This window comes from Maniola hyperantus, chromosome 9 (assembly GCF_902806685.2).
Source record: "Maniola hyperantus chromosome 9, iAphHyp1.2, whole genome shotgun sequence".
Taxonomy (NCBI): Eukaryota; Metazoa; Arthropoda; class Insecta; order Lepidoptera; family Nymphalidae; genus Maniola; species Maniola hyperantus.
The window spans coordinates 12919150-12934636 of record NC_048544.1 but is presented as its reverse complement, the minus strand read 5'-3'; the positions used below and the strand labels follow the sequence as shown (position 1 = coordinate 12934636).

Below are 15487 nucleotides of genomic sequence, written 5' to 3'. Positions count from 1 at the left end.
ATGATGACAAAAATAAACTATTTCTTATGAACTATTAAATAGAGGGTCTTCCAAAATTCTCAAATCTACGATAAGTGTTAGTTTTGAGTTTGCTAACCATTTTAAAATATCGATTTAACTAAAAACAGTACGTCAATCGTCTATGACGTCACATCTGTATATTTCATACAAGCTCCCTAAGCAAGCGTTTTGACATTAATTGATAAAAAGTCGCTGATTTGACTTGTAGTAATCATCCCTATTGCAAGTTTATCAAACTTTACTAGAAATACGTTATGTTGTAGGTACCTAGCTACCCAAGCCCCAAAGGTAATCTAAGTTAATTACGACACCGGCTTAGGAGCTGGTTCTGATTAACTCGCGCAATACATCTCTGGTGTTGAGATTTATTTGCCATTTCTAGGACTAAGGATTAGGAAACTTCCACGATTTGTCTTTCGTGTTTAATAAAATAGGCAACAGTTTATTCGTATGTATAAGTCCCGCAAATTACTATTGCGCTAGAACCATGTCTCATTAACATCGAAATGACGTCACTTTGACGCGTCAGCCGAATTAAAAATATACCATCAGCTCGAGACTTCAGTCTAGTGCTGATGTCACTAAAATGGCGGTCACGCGCATTAGTAATTTGCGGGACTTATACACATAAGTAGGTATCTAATTATTTTACCATAACAAGAAAATTCTAACCATTATGAAATTAATGGACAGGGGTCACAACCGTCAGAAATGAGCAATGCCATGCAAAGAGACTTATAGATGGCGACATCGTTTTCGTAATTCGTACCTACTTATCTAAATAGTAAGTACATTCAAATAGGGTGGCTAGAATTAAAGATTGCTTTAGGTGTGTTGCTATTAGATTAGCCCAAAAAAATTATCGATAAAAATTAATCGATATTAATTAAACACTAATCAAAAAAAATGGCAGGTGTTTCCAAAATGTCACTTTGTGATTTGTGATTGGCTCAGGCAGGTGATTGGTCGTCACGTCATGGTCATCACCATGTCGTCACTTGTCAAGTGTAGTCCTGCGTCACTTGTCATAAATCTTAATATCCATTTCATAGTTTCTTTATAATGTAATCCACCCACTGTAATCCGTAAAAATGCCATTACATACATACATTAGCTCTTTGGGTCTAAAGTATTGGACCACGGTTCAAAATAAGGACTAGAATCTTAGGTCGATGTACCTACATTATGTTCTGCCGCGTACCAACTGTAAATTATAATAAGTAATAATATTATTGGTTAGGTATTTCAGGCAAACAGGCTTGCTTCCCTGAGGTAATACGCACTGAAATACGTAACAACGGCAGATGATGCATAATAATGTTATTCTTTACAGTAAAACCCATAAATACCTACTAGGCTTTTGGACGCGTGGATACCACTGGTATCATACCAGCTAATTACTTAGAAATCATAAATAAACAACGCATTGACATAACTGGTTACGTAAATACAGGACGTCGAGGACGTCATATTATTTGGCTGATTTTATCCAACTAGTAGAAGGGTACCTACAAATTGGGCATATTTCAAGAAGAGCTCGTATAGGTTTAACCTGGATAGACATGCCTTCTATCCGGGAGCTCGCGGGTTCGATCCCGGCACATACTCGTACCTCTAACTTTCTGTTATGTGCGTTTATAAACGGAAAGATGGCCAATTCGCACTGGGCCAACGTGTCATTCGGACGATGTATCGATTTTTTAATTGATACAGAAACTTCACAACATTATTGTTCCATTAAAAGAATTGGATCCAACTCCTCAATCCTAATGCTGTAAGGAATTGCATTCCTACATCGTCGTGGTGATTTAAAAACTGGCCTACTAAGTCGGTTAGGAAAAGGAACGGCTAAACTGATGCGATGCCGTATCCTTCCAAATCCTGCTAACATTCCTATTTACATTGGGCTTTGAAATCGGTATGTTACTTGCCAGCGGGACAGGAATGGAGAAGCGGGTAGAGACTTGAGAGGCGCGAGGCTGCAACGGATCGACGTGATTATTTGCATGGACACCTATAGTTAAAGACCGGAGACTGGGAGAGTGACATAAGCTACTTTTATCCCGAAAAGCCAAAGAGTTTCCACGGGATTTTTAAAACCTAAATCCACGCGGAAGAAGTCGCGGGCATCAGCTAGTTTGTAATATACCTAGGTACTGATTGCGCGTCATCTTCAGCGTACGAGAGGGGTTCAGCCAAAGTCCACCACGCTGGCCAAGTGCGGATTGGCAGACTTCACATCTATGAGAACATTATGGAGAACTCTCATGGTCATGCAGGTTTCCCCACGATCGATGATTTCCTTAAGTTACAGATGTGTGCCCGGGAATGGGATTCAACTCCGGACCCTCGAATAGAACTCGGCGATCGTCACCGCTTAAATCAGAGGCAACAATAATCTGCGACAGGTCGAGATGGCTATCGGGGTATAAGGCGGGGAGACGCACCGCGCACCCGCACGTAACGCGCGCTCGCCCGCACCGGGTCAGCGCGGGGGCTGTGCGGGTGTGCGAGGCGTTCGCTCCCCGATTGTTATCTCGGCCTGTCGCATATTATAGGCACCTACTTCTTATAGTTACCTACTCAAATTATAATGAAAGCTGGAAAGAACCAATAACTTGGAATTTTGCAGGACAAAGTCGAAAATCTGCAGTGAATCATCTAATTCGTCACAACAAGATAAAAACTCATACCTTCCATTCCAGTTAACTGTGTTACTCATTTTTTTTACTTGCAGGAATTAACCTTTTGACCGACCTTTGACCCACAAAATGGTTACAAGTACCTATGGAGAGGAAAGGGAAATACTAGTCATTTAACATGGCTAATATTCTTTAAAACAAAAAAAAAACTGGCCAAGTGCGAGTCAGGCTCGCGCAACGAGGGTTCCGTACTACAGTCGTATTTTTTCGTCATTTTGCACGATAATTCAAAAACTATGATGCATAAAAAAAAAAAAAAAAATCTGTTTTAGAATTTACAGGTGAAGACCTTTCATATTATGATACCCCACTTGATATAGTTATCTTACTTCGAAAATTGAAAATACTAATTAAGTATTAGTTTATGACCACAATTTAATTTTTTTTTGTGTGATGTAACCACAAATTCACGGTTTTCAGATTTTTCCCCGAATATGAGCTATAAGACCTACCTACCTGCCAAATTTCATGATTCTAGGTTAACGGTAAAATCAAAATCAACATCAAAATCTATTTATTTGTTGAAATAGGTATATGTAAGGTGTTGGTACAATTTTTATGTCACTCTATTTCATGCCTATGTAAGGCGTACAAATTTTACCCTTAATTTTAGGCTTTTAGGTAGTACCTATTAGTCTTCTTGACAGACCGACAGACAGACAGACAACAAAGTGATCCTATAAGGGTTCCGTTTTTCCTTTTGAGGTACGGAACGGTAGGTACTGATACCTACTTATATTTTCAATATTCAACTATTCAGCCACGAACCAAGCCTGGCTCAAAGTGCCTGTAGATAACACAAAATTCTTGTGGTTTATTAAAGTGTTGCATACGCATTGTGGTTAGACATAATAATATTCTACATCGGCCTATAGAATAGAATGACATTTCGGCTTTGTAGAGCGTTGTCTCTGTCACTCATACCTATGTGACGTTTTGTTGGTCTCAACGACAGAGACAATGCTCTACAAAACCGCTATCTCTTTCTAAAGTTCGATTTTCTACCGCGTACTGTAGTTGATATGGATCAATGCAATGTGACTGCTTCCTTGTGATCTGTAGGTATTTTATTCTTCCACATAGGAAATCTCAAACTATGCGCTGCAGAAATACCAATAATAAATATCTAATAAACACGCTTACCTAATGTAAAGTACTAAGATACACATTTACATACGTCTGCAATTGCATTTTCCTTGTATCTTCCTATGTTGCCTACTTTTTGCGGTATACCTAGTATAATTTAATTTAATAATTACTGTGTCCATATTATACTAACACATGAGCCGCCCCAGCTTCGCTCAGGTGGAAATTCTGAAACCCTTTGTTACACTATAGAGAGTATAAGAGAGGCCTACTTGCGCCACTTATTGGGCCGTTTCAGCCATTTCTGCTGCGGGTCCCGGTCTTAACGCTGTCATCCTGAAAATATGAAAAGGGGCTAATGTGTCAACGCGCGTCCCACATTAGGACCTACCGGAGGTGCAGCGTTCCCAATTATTATCTCTGCCGGGTTAGTGATCGCTAATAAGGAATACAGAGTGTAACCAGAACGCTAGCAAAAACTTAGCGTTATTGTTATACTACCTAAACACAATCCAATAGCACAGAATATACTATAATAGTACTAACGTCATTAGGTACTAATAAGTAATAACCATTTGCCACATTTTGTAGTTTTAGTGATTTAGTATTTTTCAACCCCGCAATGTATAACGTGCAAAACTCGGGTCAATGCCCCACCTATGACGTGGGATTGACTCTATGTCCTATTTACGCAACGTTCGTTGTCATCTAGCTTCAGTCAGATGGTTTATTTGGAATATACACCCAACTTAAAGTTAGAAAACGGAATAAAACAAGAAAATCAATTTGGATAATAGGAATATAATAATTTATTATTTAATACGACAAAATCACAGAAGTTTCAACAGTTTATTTTATTTAACAACAATACGTTACGAACTTAAAAATAGTCCCTTCGGCACAAAGCGTAGTCCTTTTCACTAGTATTTAGTTTTTTAGCAACTTATATACAAACTGGTCCACGCCTCCTAGATCCTGATGCACACCGCCCAAAGGCACTTATACCAAATTTATTTCCCAAACCATTATCTTCATTTTCATCTTGCTGTGGCTTGTTTTGGTTCACGTTTTCTCTGTCATATTCAAACACAATGACATCACTCGGACTTAATTCATCATTTTTCTCTTCATCATTACTTTTTCCTTTAATAACAGAGCATTGTATATTTAGAATTACAACGAAACACAGTGCTAGGGGCAACCATACTTTCAAAGACATTATTTTATTTAAATTGGTTGTGATTAAGCTTTGGAACGGTCTGCACTTAGTCGTGCCGCCTGATACTTTGTGGTTAGTAAGGAAAGCGATATTAATATATACACGATCGAATTAACGCTTGTTTTGTTGCTAACGGTTATTGTTAACAGGTTTCCTTTTGAACAAGTATCATATACGTAGGTGTATACGTAATACATCTTATTTTTCCTCCTTAAGATTTGAATTTAGTTTGCAACATAATGCAGCCAGTATTCTTGGCCTCATTCCACGCGGGCTGATTTGTGTAGTAATAAGACAAGGCTAGCTTTAAGATTTATTGTAATACAAGCTGATGCCCGCAACTTCGTACGCGTGGATTTAGGGTTTTTCCGTCCCGTGGGAACTCTTTGATTTTCCGAGATAAAAGTAGCCTATGTCACTCTCCAGGTCTTAAACTATACCCATGCAAAAAATCACGTCGATCCGTTGCGACGTGATTGCAGGACAAACCTACAACAAACACACTTTCGCATTTACAATATGGGTAGGTAGTGGTTTTCAATTAAGAAAAATTAAAAAAAGTGAGTTAATATGACGGACATAATGTGAGTTTATGAGGAATCTAAATTATTGGGTTGGGCAACCTTGCATAACAAATAACGATTCCCACGACTTTAGGTTTAGGCTTTTTTAGGTTTTCTAAGATTATTTTTCAATGAAGGGTATACGGTAGAGCGGAGCGAGACCAATAATTAATCTATGGGTATACGTTACAAAGATAACTCATTTATGCAAAATCTCAAGCATTCTAGACCTAGACGTTTGAGCTGTTTGGGGACGTTGATATGTCAAACTGTCGATCATTCGTTGCATTATAATGTATACCTAGCCATCAGGCGACACTCAGAAACAGGAAAACATAAATAATAATTGGACGCAAAACCTGTTCTCGCTGATCTTAAAAAAGTACTTTGCAGTATCTATTGCTTATTAATAATTGTTTATTTTTTTCATTCGATTTTGTTCATTTACATAATAATTAAAAAAAGTTTTGGGTTTTATTATCTTTCAATTTTCTTGTATTATTGTGTAATTTTTCTGTTTTATACAATAAAAGTGTATTTCTTAAGTTATCGTTGAATTATATTATATCCGTATACATTTTTTTCACGGGTGCTTGTTTCTTCAACTGCTTATAAAAATTGGACGCAAATTGGTCCACGTCTTTTCGATCCCGTTGCGCAAGCTCCGGCAGCACCTATGCCAAATCTGTTTCCTAAATCATCATCATCATTTTCATCAGTTGTCTGTGTTTTGTTTGACTCCGCGTTTTTTTCATCGTTTTCGGATATAATGACATCACTTGGACCTTCTTCAACACGTGTTTTGTTTGACTCCACGCTGTCTTTATCATTTTTTAGCATTGTGACATCACCTGCGTCACCTTTCTTTTCATTAACATTAGTTTTCTCTTTGATAACAGAGCATTGCGTATTTAGAACTGCAACTAAGCATAATACAAGTGGACACCACACTTTTAATGACATAATAATCTTTTTATTCTTGAATTTTAATCGCAACTTTGATCACTGGTGTTACTTGGTCGTATCGCTTGTTTGCACTGTTGTTTAATAATGAATACAAGTCTTTTATAAGTAAACACAGTCATATTAATTACGTATCTTATGTTGACAGGTAGATATCTTTTGATACTCTGAAACATATCGTTTTTCCTCTTATAATTTTAATTTATTCAAGATGTATGTTAATTAATCATACAGACATCAGACATCAATATTAATTGTTGGATATGACATGTTGTTTATATGCTAAAGTATTAATCCTATAATTTTATAATTTCAATGTCACAGTAACACGATAGGATGACCGAAATGTCGATGCAAAAATGCTAGCAGCGATATCTCTTCTGTTTTTTTAGCATTTTGCAATTTTTTTAACATCTGTTGACCGTCATTGTTAAATTAAAAAAATGTGTGATGACAGCTGGTGATTATCACGTGAGATTTTGCCGTGTGCTATAAAAAACAAATTGTAATCACTTGTAATGCTATACGAAAAATACGAACAATATAATAATTATTATATCACTATCTTTACTAACAATTTTACACCTTTACAATATTATGTTTTATAATATCCAATACACCTACTTAAACTTAATTTGATTTAAGATTATAAATTACAACTTATCAAAACAAAAAGTTGTATATGTCAATGTATAAGCGGTACTATATTATGCACACGACATTGACGAAAATGATAACATGAAAAAGTAATGTTAATTCTTAGGAACGAGTTAGCGCGCAGGTCTATAATATAGTCATACAAGTTTTAATACAAGTTGTTTAAATCTGGGTACGTTAACTTTTGCATCTGTAATTCGTCTTAAAGAGATAAGTATGTTCATTCGAACAAAATAGATCTAAACTTAATAATTTCCTAAATTAATATTAATTTATTTAATATGTAGCCCGATATTAATACCCATAAGCAGGTAAGCTCATATCCTACTACTACTAATAAAGTTATGAAATATATGTGTCAATCGTCAGAACCTTAGGTTTTTTAAATCAATGGTCTGCCCTAATACAATAATGAATTTTTAAGTCAATGACAAGTCTTATTGAGTCACAGGAAAATCGGGATGACGTAAATGCACAGGAAAACTGTTCTTCTAAAATTGCCTTTATTGAAACTATCGTAACATGAACGTAGTATAAATATTTTATGATTATTGAATGAATTTCAAAGTCATTGATACTTCAGACCAGTAAAGTCGTACTAAAGTTAAAAATAATAATAAAATAATAAAAAATGATTTCAGTGAGTGTTTTGTCAGTTCTTGCAGTAGTTGCTGTTGTATATACAGAATGTTCAGTGATAAGACTTCATGATATCCCGCTACAAGGAGGTGTATCCACAGATATTCTAGTCAAAGAAAATAAAAACGGAATACCAGTGGCGACGATCAAAATTGCAATGGATGAAAAGAATAAAGAAGACTCGAACGTAGATGCTTCTCATAATCTTATCAATCAATTTGTGATACCCTCAAGTGGTGTAATACCGAATTTTGAAAATAAATTTGGAATAGGCGTTGGAGGTGCGAATTGTCCTTCAGGGCAAGTGAGACGTGGTCCAATTTGCGTGCATGCTTAGAACTTTGAGTAAATATAAAAGATTAGTATCCTGATTTTGATGCAGCTAAGATCGATATTGGGTGAAGCAGATTCTTTTAGAGAAGTGGATCATGGATCTATATTTGAATGTTTGCTGATAAGTTCAATCATAGCTACTCTGGAAATTTGTACTAGCTCTGGAGATGGACGTCTAGACTAGAAGACTAGTTTAATATTGAGGCATTGATTGTTGATGAGGCTATGGCATATTTTGCCTTATGTGAAACGTGATTAACTATTATTATTATATTGTTTTGTGCTGCTGTTTGTTAATATAATTTGACTGCCTAAATTATATATCTAATAGAACTATTATGTCATTTTATAATGTAAGGGTGATAAATTGGGCGGAATAGAAATATACCCGGATACGGAATAATCTACCACCTTACAAAGATTAGAGGAAAAAAATAATAATTTTAATTTACTTTACTTGATCTATCTACCTAGTAAAGAATAGAAGCTAGCCGTCGACTCCCTTGTAATGTATATGAGGTGTTATAAATGAAATTTGCTAGATGTTAGGCAAAATGGTTTTTAATGTAACTTTTACCGGGGTCGCTTAATACAGAATGATGGCTAATAATGCTTAGTTATTCTAGCTTAATGCCAAGACTTAATTTAGATACATTAGAATGACTCAGGTAGATAGTACATAAGATCTATGTTTTAAATTTAAGATGCCATTGGCATGGAATAGACAATGACACAGTAAAATTCATAAAATTGTTTCAAAATAAAAGCTCAGTAGTAAAGACAGGGTTCTTACTGTACACATACACTAAGAAGGTTCACTAAACTGTTGCAGGATACAAACATTTGCTTACTTGTAGGTGCGAAGACTGCAAGGTAGCTGGACGGCATCGGCCAAGATCCAAAACTCACTTTATTTGATTCTTCACAACCGAAATGTTTCATTACAAAGATTTTCACCAAGTCTTATCCATAGCAATTAAGTTGTCAACGTGAATGTGCAAAAGAAATAAATACGAAAACCGAAAACGCAAACGGAAAACTAAAACGGAAAACGTAATCGTAAACCCTGTAACAAAGAAAAACAAGATTATAATTTGTGCTGTGTGAAAATTTCGACACGTGGAATTTTCCCGATCAAACACAACTCACCTATTGAACTCCTGGCCACCAATGGTTTTCAGAAGTCCACCCACAACCCATTATCCTCATTTATTTGGGAAGATAAAATAACTGGAACTGGAATGAAATCATAAAATTAGGATTTTCTCTAACCAAACCGCCATTTTGTCGAATCCACATTACTTGATTTTTCACTCACCATAATTGATGAAACATTGAAATACGTTAGGATGACTAAAATTTATAACTATTGTATTTTCCCAGGCGAAGCCATGGGCGAAAAAGAATGAGATTTTCCTGGAACGAAAAAAATTCGTCTTCACATGTTGACTCCAGGAAAATTCTAAATCTCACCTATCGGTGTTGCCAGACGCAACCCGAGTGTGGCCGCTCTCAGTTAGTTTGATCATGAAGCCAATTCATTTTTGAATATTTGCGGAACCTAAGGATATATTATAAGAACCGTTTTGTTAATGACTTAACAATAAACAAATGATATTATGGTTTTATTTAATTATTTTGTTTTATTTTTACGACAATTGACAACGAAGCAAACGCCATCTATTGTGGCTCGAATGAACTCTGAACATCGACCCACGCGTAGTTCTGCACCTTGATGCTAGGTGGCACCAACATACTTTGAACAAAATAAATTTTTATTAAAAGCGAAACGCTAATTAGTAGTTCAAAATTTACAACGTCACAATAATACATATTATTAGGAAAATTAATAAAATATTTTCCTTCTTGAAACTTTATTTTAATTAATGTATGATTTTCGTATAACCCAATTGAACGTCCTTTCTTTTTTTTATTAATATTAAGCGAGGTTTAGACTAGCAAGAACTTCTTGCAAGTTATTCCGCAAGTACTTGCAGAATTGTTTACATTACGAGCAATATTGTACATGTACATACATTTGTGACTTGCGGCAAGTCCAAAAGTTACAAAACTTGCGGAAGTGAGCTTGACGTGATTGTTTACACGGTAGAAATAGCTTGCGGATGTCAACATCTGCAAGTATTGTTGCTAATCCAAACCTCGCTTTATAGACCATTTGGCTGCAACCAGACGCAGTAATGATATAGCCTAAGATGGAGCGCGCTTGCCTAGATGCCTATTCACTCTTGACTTGAAGTTACCCGTATTATAATTGAAGGGGAAAACTGACGTTGGAAGGGCGTTCCAAATCCCAGCGATTCGAATTCGAAATGAGGAGGCAAATATATTATCGGTATAATATTGTTATTTATATGCTCGTAATCTAAATGCATTTAGAATAATTTGCGAGTAGTGAAAGCTAGAAAAGAGCTTGATCAATCGTGATGAAATTTCGCCAGGAAAATAATGAAACTTTTTGAACTTCTTGAAAAACATGAGTACCTAGTACCTACCTAGGTTTTAAGTGAAACAAAGAAAATGAGGTGGAGTGCGAGGGAGATCTTAGACTCAAGCCACCTTTGTTGTTTTCAAGATATTTTCAAATGGCTTGTTAAATAGCATGTTGTGTAGGTAATTACATAACAAAATCATTGATACTTCAGAACACAAAGTCGTGTCAAAATTTATTAAATAACAAACTGAAATAATAATGATTTCAATGAAAGTTCTGTCAGTTTTTGCAGTAGTTGCTGTTGTATATACAGGATATTCAGTGATAAAATTACATCAGTACCCTTATTATAAATGCGAGTGTGTTTGTTTGTTGGTTTATTGGTTTGTTGGTTTGTCCTTCAATCACGTCGCAACGGTGCAACGGATTGACGTGATTTTTTGCATGGGTATAGATAAAGACCTGCAGAGTGACATAGGCAACTTTTTATCCCGGAAAATAAAAGAGTTCCCATGGGATTTTTAAGAAACCTAATTCCACGCACACGATGTCGCGGGTATCAGCTAGTATTTCATATTTATTTATTGTCACAACAAAGAAAGATTACAATTTTGATTTCTTCGTGCTCGTAAGCGCTTTGCGGCTTGTCTGAGCATTGCACATCCCTCTGTCGTTAGCTTGACAAAGTATGCGAACAAAGTATTACATAAGATGCCATACAAACCGATATATCCACATAATATTATGTTCTAGTTAAAGAAAACGAGAAAGTTATGCAAGCAGCAACGATTAAAATAGGAATGGTTGAAAAGAATAAAGAAACTTTGCTCAAAGAAAACATAAGTACAGGCTGGTACAGACAAGGACGCGTCTCCAAATCTCGTAAATCTATATGTCAAGTCCACGAGTGCTGAAACCGAACCGAACATCGATAAATTGGTATTGGTCATAGAATTGTCCTTCAGGTTCTTTCGTGAGGTATGGACTATTTTGCGTGGAGAGACCTAAGTATAAAAAAAATATTGGATGCATCACCATAAAGATTAGTATCCCAATTTTGATGATACCAAGATCCAAACTAGGGTTAAGAAGATTCTTCTGGAGGAGAAGAAAACAAAAGCGTGTGGCTCTCATATAAAAGATTTTATTTGACAATTTCAGCTTGCACAATTGCACACCCGACAGACCTTATATAACTTTTTGCATTCTCAAAAATAAATAGTTACTTTTAATATTGTCACATTTTTTAATCACAGTTGTCTCCTTGAATAACAATAGAATTCTCTCGGCCAAGTTTAAAAGAATAAAATACCATAGGCGTTTAAAGTTCGAATATGCTAAGACCCAATTCAAAAAGCATTTAATCCCCGTTTAGTTAAACATTTGTAATGCTATCCCTTTTTGGCAGATGATATACGCGATTTTCAAAAAGGAGAGATACAAAGAATGTTAACTAAACCATGATCAATTTACTTGGTGAAAATAAGCATAAGTTAAACAATTAATGGGTTTGAGATTGAGTTCTTGAGCCCAAACGCCTTTGTCATTTTATGAACATTTATTCAAACAATGTTAATATTATTCTTCGAACTTGCATGAGTGTTCCATAATGTATGTAAAATCTGCCAATCTCATTTTGAAGGTAGAGCCATGCTCATGTATTAGGCAATAGATTGAGATGACGAAGTTAATGATTATCCCTCGAATATACCTAACAAAGTTATGAAATAACGATGATATATGAATCATTCTTGAGAAATATAACCTTTGTCATAATTTTAGTCAATGGCCTGACTAAATACAGTAATAACGCTAATAAAGTCTTTATTGAGTCACAGGAAAATGAAAACGACGTAAAGACCCAGGAAAACTGCTCTTCAATTGCCTGCATTAACTTGATAATATAAATACTCACTGTGAATGCATTACAAAGCCATTGATACATCAGGCAAGTAAAGTCGTGCGAAAATTTAAAAAAGCTTAATTTAAAAATAACAATAATGATTTCAGTGAGTGTTTTGTCGGTGCTTGTAGTAGTTGCAATCGTATATACTGAGTGTTCAGTGATAAAACTACGTAAGATCCCGCTACAAGGTGATATATTCACAGATATTCTAGTAAAAGAAGATGAAAAAGGAATGCCAGTTGCAACGATTAAAATCGGAATGGTTGAAAAGAATAAAGAAACTTTGCCTAAAGAAGACCCGTACATAGATAAAGATGCTTCTCATAATCTTATCAATCAATTTGTGAAGCCCAGTAGCGATGTAATACCGAATTTTGAAAACAAATTTGGTATAGGTGGTGGAGGTCAAAATTGTCCTTTAGGGGAAGTAAGGCGTGGACCTGTTTGCGTACCTAAACCTAATAAAAAAAGATCAATAACAAAAAATTGACATCAATGATTTGTTCTGGACTACAAGATGACTTGATGCATTGGCAGCCAAGGTCCATACTAGGGTGAAGAAAATGGTTGTTTTCGTCAAGAGAATCGTGATTTGTGGACTTATCGGAATGTTTGCTGAGAAGTTCAATGACAGCTTTCTGTCTTTCTCTGGAGATGGATGTCTAAACCACAAACGTTTTATTATTATTTACGTTTAAAGTAATAGACTATTGTAAAAATGTAAAGACATTGATTGTCAATATAATTAATTAGTACCTAACGTGCTAATTTTCTAGGGTTCCGCACCTCAAAAAAAAGGAACCCTTACTCGCATTTGGCCGTTTTTATATGTGCCTGCATTCATCATCATGATCGACCCATCGCCGGCTCACTACCGAGCACGGGTTTTCCTCTCAGATGTGTGTCTGTGTTTGCGCCTTCATTAATGTGATTAAATATTATGTACTACTGTTGTTATTATAGGTGCGTTGGGTGCTTTAATAAATAATTGAACTGGTATATAATGTTATATTATTTCTATGCAAGTAAGGAAAAATCAATAAATGTTTTCCACTTAGAAACTTGATTTTGTTTAAGCATCCAAATACGATGTCTTTTCTACACATCCTGACATACTTTGACGGTTAGGTACTTTGTTTATATATGCACTTGCGATTCATAGGCATAAACTAATAATTAGAATTTTCAATTTTCGAAGTAAGATAACTATATCAAGTGGGGTATCATATGAAAGGTCTTTACCTGTACATTCTAAAACATATTTTTATTTATTTTTATGCATCATAGTTTTTGAATTATCGTGCAAAATGTCGAAAAAATATGACTGTATTACGGTACCCTCGTTGCGCGAGCCTGACTCGCACTTGGCCGGTTTTTAAATCAGATGATAGCAGTTAGCCCTTGACGGAAAAGATTTGAACTCAAAACGCCTATGTTACTATTAAGAGCAGTTTTTAAGAGATACGAAGTTGCATGGTAGTTTTTAAATTCCGTTTCAAGTTAGCCCTTGACTGCAATTTCACATGGTAGTAAGTGACGATGTAGCCTAAGCTGGAAGTGGCCGAACTTGGAAGGAGTAAGTATGGCAGTTTTATAAAACCCTCATCGGTTTTCCTCATCGGGGTAACCTGGAAGGGGTATGGCAGTTTTTATTAAACCCATGTAACTTTGGTTTTTACACGGCATCGTACCAGAATACTAAATCGCTTGGCAGCACGATTTTGCCGGTAGAGTAGTAACTAGCTACGAGCGTAGCCTCTTACCAAACCAGACCAGAGAAAATTTAGAAATTATTACTTCCCAAACTGTCTTTAACGAGAAGTCTGCTACGAGCGTAGCCTCTCACCAAACCAGACCAAAGAAAATTTAGAAATTATTAATTCCCAAACTTTCTTTAACGAGAAGTCTAAGCTTATAATCTAAATATATAAAAGGAAAAGGTGACTGACTGACTGACTGATCTATCAACGCACAGCTCATTTCTATTTCAAACTATTGGACGAATCGGGCTGAAAGGCATGCAGACGCAGATATTATGACGTAGGCATCCGCTAAGAAAGGATTTTTGAAAATTTAACCCCTAAGGGGGTGAAATAGGGGTTTGAAATTTGTGTAGTCCACGCGGACGATGTCGCGGGCATAAGCTAGTATTTCATAAATTAAGTAGATACATTTTTATATCATAAATTAAGCAGATAGGTACGTTTTTTTTAGAATTTATATAGATAAGTACTTACCCATAACCAAGTCAAAATACAAATTAAAATAAGCTATTACTTATAATAATTATTATGAAAAAGTGTTTAATAGTCTAGTTAGTTAGTTACCTTTTGAGACAGCTTCATGAGTCCAGAATTCGGATTTTCCAAAAGTAAACGAAACGAAAAGACTTTTAGTCACCCATTTTGGTAGGTACCTACCCTAATGTAAACTAGCACCTACGTTGAGGGAATACCCTAAAAAGACTTTATTTTGTTAGTGTTACCTATTATTCATCTAATTTACCACGAATTTATTTGAATTATTTATTAAATAGGGAAATACCTTATTAACCTAATCATGCCCTGAGTAGGTAACTCTCTGAGGAGGTTTAGGGTATAATACCCGAAAGGTATTATCGGGACCCTATTACTAAGCCTCCGCTGTTCGTCCATCCGTCCGTCCGTCTGTCTGTCAGCGGGCTGTATCTCATGAATCATAAGTATTCCAAATAAGTGGTAATAGCCTAGTGGTTAAAACGTTTGACCTCCTAGTCGGGTGCCGTGGGTTCGATTCCGGGCACGTAGATATCTCTAAGTTTTCGGAGTTACATGTATTTTTAAGCAATTATATTAAGTATATCACGTCTTGTTTAACAGTGAATGAAAACATCGTGAGGAAACCTGCATGCCTGAGAGTTTTCCATTACGTTTTCTAAGGTGTGTTAAGTCTGCCAGTCCACATTGG

At 35.7% G+C, this 15487-nt stretch overlaps 1 protein-coding gene across 1 annotated transcript in view; it reads left to right on the top strand.

The window, feature by feature from the left end:
* LOC117985277 (terpene synthase-like) overlaps window positions 1–15487 on the top strand; it is a 383491-nt gene that overhangs the window by 254680 nt on the left and 113324 nt on the right. The window lies entirely within an intron of this gene.